Source organism: Pantherophis guttatus, chromosome 1 (assembly GCF_059756535.1).
Source record: "Pantherophis guttatus breed Tessera chromosome 1, ASM5975653v1, whole genome shotgun sequence".
Taxonomy (NCBI): Eukaryota; Metazoa; Chordata; class Lepidosauria; order Squamata; family Colubridae; genus Pantherophis; species Pantherophis guttatus.
Genome location: NC_142063.1, coordinates 88,763,863 through 88,771,938, shown reverse-complemented (window position 1 = coordinate 88,771,938; position 8,076 = coordinate 88,763,863). Strand labels below are relative to the sequence as shown.

General features: G+C 37.7%; 1 pseudogene; it reads left to right on the top strand.

Moving 5' to 3' along the window:
• The first annotated feature begins 3,539 nt into the window (after nucleotides 1-3,539).
• LOC117666161 (small ribosomal subunit protein uS2 pseudogene) lies at nucleotides 3,540-5,665 on the top strand (annotated as a pseudogene).
• The last annotated feature ends 2,411 nt before the right edge of the window (nucleotides 5,666-8,076 follow it).

The following is an 8,076-nucleotide window of genomic DNA, read 5'->3' as shown; positions in this document are numbered from 1 at the left end:
GAATGAATGCTTTATAACAGCCTGAATATAAACATACTGTGTGTATAAACATACTGTGGCTCATAGATTAGATTATGTGAATGGAAAACTGGGGGTTCTATTTAGACCTTGCAATAGATAGTCATAATGTTCCCCTTTTGATCCCCTAAGTCAGTGCAACCAAATGTCATTATTGATAAAGGACAATATTTGTAGCTGAGGATTGAAATGAGGGATCCCTGCTGTTCTCTGAGCTTGGTTGTTTTCTTGCAGTTCGGTAATGAAACATCTGCAAGAAAACAATCAAGCTCAGAGGGTACCATTGTTGTTGTTGTTAGTTGTGAAGTCGTGTTCAACCCATCGTGACCCCATGGACAATGTTCCTCCAGGCCTTCCTGTCCTCTACCATCCTCTGGAGTCCATTTAAGCTCATGCCGACTGCTTCAGTGACTCCATCCAGCCACTTCGTTCTCTGTTATCCCCTTCTTCTTTTGCCCTCAATCTTTCCCAGCATTAGGCACTTCTCCAGTGAGTCCTTCCTTCTCATTAGGTGGCCGAAGTATTTGAGTTTGATCTTCAGGATCTGGCCTTCTAAAGAGCAGTCAGCAGTCCTGTAGGACTGACCGGTTTGATCACCTTGCAGTCCAAGAGACTCGCAGGAATCTTCTCCAGCACCATAGTTCGAAGGCCTCAATTCTTTGGTGCTCAGCCTTTCTTACGGTCCAACTTTCACAGCCATACATTGCAACTGGGAAAACCATAGCCTTGACTATAAGCACTTTTGCTGGCAGGGTGATATCTCTTCTTTTTAATAAGCTATCTAGATTTGCCATAACTTTTCTCCCCAGGAGCAAGACCCAGGAGAGTACCATGGACCCCTCAAAATGTTATCATTTTTATAGAATCCCCTGTTTTCCACTCACATAATCTAATCTCTGAGCCACAGTACATTTATATACACAGTATGTTTACACACACACACACACTTCCCACTTTTTGTTTTGGAAAATGTAGAATCAAGGTCTTCCTTTCACTGGCATATTTTTCTTTAGAGGTATGCAAGATTGGTTACTGCTAAAAAATATTGCTATTTCAGTTTCTCAATAAAACGAGTGACCTTTCTCACTATTAATAGATACACTTGCTCAGTATTCTCACCTAACATAAAGTTGATCAAATAAAGGCACATAATTTGCTGATGTCTAGTAACTAATAAAGATAAAAAAAATCTTTTAAGATAGTCAAGTATGCATCCTTTAGGAAAGTGAACTGAGTAGCCAAAATTAAACTTTGAAAAACTGTATTAGAATTAGTGGAAAAAGTATAAAGAGTTAAAATATAACTTTTCCATTAAAACCAATAGAACTAAAAGTGTTTGTCTTAGACTGAATTATGCCTATGTTTTGTCTGGACTTGAGATCATTTAATCAATAAGAAGAAATGGAATGCTGTGTTTTTGCCATGCACTATTAAATATTTCCACTGAAGCCACTAATATTAGCTTACATTAAATGGTGAAATTCTAGCAACACTTACTTCAATAAAATACCGTTACATGTAATGCACTGTCAAGCTAACCAAGAATGTCTGATAAATAACTGAGTAAGTCTATCTGTTGTTATCTTTTGTATCTGCACTGAATTTCCAGGGGAATGTGTTTTCACAACATATAAATGTAACATTCAAATGAGGCATTTAGTTACATATTGCAATACATCTTTTGATAATATCTTATAGTGCTACATTATTTTTTTATTATTATTCAAAGTGGAATACATAATGCAACCATCCCCTATTTTCCCTCCAACAACCCTGTGAGAATGCAACTGGTCCAAAGTCACAACAGCCAGTTAGGAATGATTAAAACTCACAGTATCTCGGTTTTAATCCTTAACCATTATACCATACCAACATGGGTGTGCGTGTACTGATTGATTGATTGATTGATTAGGTGCTATCAATATATAAGATAGATAGATAGATAGATAGATAGATAGATAGATAGATAGATAGATAGATAGATAGACAGAGAGAGAGAGAGAGAGAGACAGAGACAGAGACAGAGACAGAGACAGAGACAGAGACAGAGACAGAGATAGCGATAGATAGATAGATGATAGATAGATAGATAGATAGATAGATAGATAGATAGATAGATAGATAGATAGATAGACAGATAGATAAATAGATAGACAGACAGACAGACAGACAGATAGATTCTCAGCATTTGCTTCTGTCCTACTATGGCAGCACCATTGAGAGTGCCCTGACATACAGCATTCTTGCATGATATAGGAGCAGTTCTGTAGCGGACAAAAAAGCTCTACAGAGAATCATTAAAACTGCCCAGAATATCATCGGACTCCAGTTACCAACCTTGGATGACATCTTTGAATCTTGCTGTTTGAGAAAGTTGCATAACATTCTCAGAGACTCTTCCCATCCTGCTTACAAACTGTTTGGACTGTTGCCTTCTGGCAGAAGATACAGAACAATTAAAACTCGGATCACACATTTCTGAATAGTTTTTATCCCAGAGCTATAATTGCACTCAACAATGAACTAAAGGGCCCCCATCAGTGAGCTGTTGGACAGTATTACTTGGTCTGTTGTGTGGATGTTTGGGTGGTTTAGGGGTGGAGAACTGTGGTGGGTGGGAGTGTGTTTGGGAATTGTTATGTGTGTTGGACTAGGTCTTTGGGTATTAAGTGAATTTCATTGTATGGGTATACTGTGTATACATGTACAATGACAATAAAGTTAGTATTATTATGATAGATAGATAGATAGATAGATAGATAGATAGATATAGATATTCTCCATGGGACATTAGATACTGTATCCATAAACTGAATGGATTGCCAGGAATCACCAGGCAACTTCTTTCAGTGGTCAGTTACAAACCTATAAGAACTATATAAAATAGTTATTTTATAGCTATATAAAATAGTTCTTAAGTCTTATCTTGAGAGCACCCATTCAAGCTGGTCATTGGAACCTGTTGGGCCAGAATTATTACAAGTTGTTTTCCAATTGCAATAATGTTTGCATGAATGCCAGTGTGTTTCTGTATTCCTGGTTGCTCTTTGATAGAGAGCTACCATTTTGTCGCTTCATTTTAGTTCTAATCCCTCTTTGGTTTTAACTACTGGCTTGTTCCATGGTTTCAGGCACACTTTAGACTGGTGGTGCCTCCAACACAATCTAGAAATGTCTATTCATTTCTGGTAGTCAGGAAATATTATCTGGAAGGGAATTTTATGGGAATGTTATGGGTGGGGAAAATCAGGGATAAAATAAATCCCCATGTTTTTTTTAAATCAAAAGGCTAGAAATAATTTGCATTCGTCACTTTCTCAGGCTTTTACATATAGATTCATGACTATATGTATCAATGTTATATAATGAGTGAGTAGAACACTACACTAATTAATTTGATTATATATAATAATATCAATTTTGAATTATAAGAAAGTATGAAGATTTGGGGGGGGTTGCTACATACATTTTATTAAATTCTTCTAATCTGTAAAAAAACCCCACAACTATATAGATCCCTGATGGGTGATCAGAAAGTAGGAAGAGGCAGGTGCTGAAAGCATATTTTTCTGATGCATTATTTAGTGGGAAAGAACATGTGGGAGAATTTTCAGTTATTTGCAAAACAACTACCAATCTAATGTGAACTTTTCACAAGCTTACTTCCCTAGTGAATATAGTAAAATACTGAATAATAATAATAATAAAAGTAGCGAGTAGATTCTATTGTAAACGATGTACTGCATGCCCTGGCAAATTTTCAGAAAAACTTATGGAAACTGAATATTTAGTTTGTTCAAGGACAGAATCAAGGTATCGATAATAAAGGCAATGAAGGTTTGGCGTATTGTTTGTTTTGTTTGCATCCAGTTCTGAAAGGGATTATTACAAGAATATTACATACTGCCTGAATCATTACCATTGTCCCATCTCGATTCTTTTATTGAACTCCCTTCAAATTATTTGACAGACTCGCATCGTTTCCTTCTAATTGTATTTCACAATGAACTTGAGAAATAATTTATACTTAGGCTAAGAGAAACCTTTGCTGTGCACTGCACACAAAATCTTCCTGTTATTCCAGATAGTAAATTTTAAAAGGAAAAGCAACATTATTAAATGTTCATTGCTGGGAAGGAATGATCATTTAGAGCAAGGTTACAGATACATAGCTACTACTGCTCAAATGGCTGTAAGCTGAATTGAGATATGTGCCACTTGTTTAAAAGAGACTGGTTTCTCCTATCAGCTAGTCCCACCCCTCACTGTCTCTATGGCTACAAGAGCATTATACCAGCTGCATTCTTCAGCTGATAGGATGCTAACAGCTGAAGAATCTGTAGTCCCCAAATGTTTTCATGGTAGGCAACATTCTTCATTTTTCTTCCTTTGAAGCTTTTTTTTTGTTTTGTTTTGTTTTCAGGCATAGTCTCTTTCTGCCTCTCTGGAAACAGATAATTGAGAAGAAACATTCAAAAAAACTTTGCATGTTCAGAATGTGAAAAGGATCCCACCAGAAATTTTGCAACCTTTTAAAATCTAAAATCAATAGTGACATTTCTCTCATGTCCTGTGAGAGAAAAGCTCTTTGAGTCTTTGATAGAATGTGGATGAAAAATTTTCAAGACAAATTGGATATCTAATTTGTTCAATTATTTAAACAATATCTATCTCATCGTCTATCTCACAACAGTAACTCTAGACAATGCACAAAGCAGGTCATGCCTCTTTGCAATTACATCCTAGTTATCACCGGCTCTTACCCAGGGAAAACCAAATGGCACCACACTAGCTAATATCTACTCACTGATCTACAACCCCAACCAAAATTCTTCCTGTCCATTATCAAAAGTTCAGTGCCTACCAGTATGAACATCCTTCTCTCTTTGGAATATTCTTCATGTAGCGTGTCATGAAATAGCTTCTTAAGAATTTTGCTGTCAGTGTTATCTCCTCCAGGAATACTGGGTAGTGTGCTGTTTTGAAATTTGCTGCAGCTACTGCTGCAACTCCAATTACTGGCCGGTTATTTTTGTGAATCCCACCTTTTGGTGGTCACTGATCCAAGGGCTGATCATCAGCCGCTGACTGAAGCATCTTATGTAAACATTCCCACCATTGCTTTGTGCAATACAGATTCTCCCCTACATTATGTAGATATTGCTATTCCTGCAACAACAAGGGAGCTCACTCAGTTGGTCTGATGTGGTGGATGTTGGCTCGGGAAGTCCTGTGAATGTGTGGCACTATTTCCCATGAGCATCCATGGGAAATTATGCCTGATCTCTATTTTTACCGAGATCCTGAAGAGATTGAAAAAGAAGAATAGGTTGCAGCTGATAAGGCAGTTACCAAGGAGGAGTTCCAGGGTGAATGGCAGCACCTGCCCCTGAATTCACTGCACCTCCACAACCGGAGGTGTCTGATTGGTCTGAAGGGGTGCAAGTGCCTTCTGTCCCAATTCAGCCTTACCCCACTGAGGACTGGAGTTCACAGACTGCCACTGAAAATTGGTCTGCAGCTCCCACAGCTCAGGCTACTGAGTGGGTTGGTACTGCCACAGAATGGTCCTGATTAAGCAATAGCAATTCAAGAATTACAATTGAAGAATAAAATATCTTCCTTGTTAACTAAAAAAAAAAAAGAATTTTGCTGAGTTTTCCACACTTGAGAATGAAGAAATCTACCTCATTATGTAGATAAACAACCAGCCATGTCTCGGTTGTACACAAAATATAACTGTAGACCACACGTTATGAAAGCTTTAATTTTTTTTTTTTTAAAAAAGTCATTTTAGCAGTAGTTATTTTCAAGAAATAATGTGAAACTGGAAGGGACTGTGAAGGATATATTCAGTAAAAAGAGCAAGTAGAGCACATCAATAAATGCAGCCTTTGTTCAATATAACACAATTTTAAAAGCTTCCAAGATACCATTAGTATAAATTCTGCTATTAAAGAGAAAAATAGAAACTTTCTGAAAGTTTGCTTAAGTTTTTTTAGGTGCATATTATGCTTAAAATACAAAATAAGGGTTCACAGAAAGAAATAGTTTCAAAACAAGGATGGTTGTTGGCTAGAATATCATTTGGCTGTCGGCAGTGGGAGATGGAGTGAGTTGTACTTGTGGAATGTGGCCTTGTGTCTCTAATATTGGTTTCACTGTTTAGTCCCCCATTTTCTTTTCTAATGGCTGGTCATTGGATTTTAGAGGCCCAGGTTTTTGGCTGCTGCTACCGAACAACAAGTCAGCCTGTAATAAATCTTCCCCATCCCTTATCCATGACTTAATTGTGGATCAGACAGCTAGCTTGGCATGTATAACTGAGTTTCTAGTCTCTCTTGGTTGGGTTCCTCCTCTGAATATCAAGCATATCAATAGCTAAGTCACTGAGCTACTGTAGTAGTGACATAGCTACAATTAGTTGAGATAGGTTTTAAAGGTGCGGCCCCACAGGTTACCAGATGTGAAACTTGGAATTTAGAAAATTGGGCTACAGGTGCCATATGGAATTGTTGCGTTTCCCTTCTGTATAGCAAATCCTTGCCTGAATGCCTTGGTTCTATGACCAGGATGACTGTGGAATTTCACAGGCTTATGGTCCTGGGAAATTCCTTCTGGCTTCTTTGGGTATGGATTCTGATATGATTCAGGAGTTCACTACTACCATGGCCACCATGGATCTGACATATTTCATCAATAGCCCAAAACACAACAGTGGTCTCGCAGTGGATCTGGGTTTCGTCTTGGGGCAGTAATGACATCATTTGGTTTTAAGAGAACTACCACCATGTCTTTTCCATGGACAGATCATTTTCTAATTGCCTTGATGTGCTTTCTGCTGCTTTTCTTTGCTGCAGAGATAGGACTTATTTGATCAGTATCCCCCATGTCCTTGATGAATCCAGTTGAATTCCAGAGGAAATTTCCAGTTGTTTCTGAAGTATAATGCACCACCCAGAGTTGCTATAGAATTGGATGGCTTTATAAATCAAATCAAATCAAGATTATGCTGATCTTCACAAGTTTTCTGACTTTGTTCTTGTCTCATACCTTTCCCACTTGCTTTGATGTGTCAATTCTTTTCCAAAGGATATACCGGTAATACCATGCAGCTATGATAGACAGAAATTTCCTTTAATTTATTTTTCTGCATCCGCTCCAAATGCCAGCTGATGATTTAACATATATTCTTCAGCTCTCTTTTTCCTTTTTCTACTTATAGTAAACGTTAGGGTAAGCTAGTAATATAAGGATACATATAGAGCATTATAGAATTCAGAGAGGATATAATAAAAAGGTCCATATAGAGAGTGAAAAAGAATGAAGATTAAAGAATGAAAATATTATGCATATCACTAGAAGGGAAATATATGTAACTGAAAATACAGTACTGAAAATAGACTGTCACTTTTTAAATTTTGATTTGCAGATTTGGAGACCATTAAAGATGAGAATGAGAGCAAATTTCCCAAACAAACGGCAATCTTCAGACAAAAATGCTTGGAGTTCAACCAGTGAGATGTTGGAGACAGCAACCAGTCCACATGCCTTGCTCATCCCTTTCCTATAGGATTATATAAATGTATGAGAATAGATATTGCTTTCAATTCAACATGATGGCTATAAAGCAGTGGTGAAATCTGAACTGGTTTGCCACCGGTTTGCTGGCCGTGCATGTGTGGTGTGCACCAAGTGCGCAGTGCATGCCAAATGCATGCTGCGTGTATGCACATGCGCAATACATGCCAAACATGCACTTCACATGGAAAAAGGAGGCTTGGGAAGGTAAGTAGAACAGCGGATTTCCTGCTTTCTAGCAATTTTAAATTGCGCAGCACAGCTGATCGTCAGAAATACCGGTTCAGAGGAACTGGTAGCTTTTTTTTTTTTACTACCAGTTCATCAGAACCAATAGTTTTTAGCATTTCACCACTGCTATAAAGCATTTTCAGTTGGAAGAGCAATGGGTAAAAAAGTATTGCCTGATTCTTTCCTTCAGCCACCAAGATTTCTTCCCCAAGCCATTAAATTAGCTTCTCAGTCCTATCTATAGTC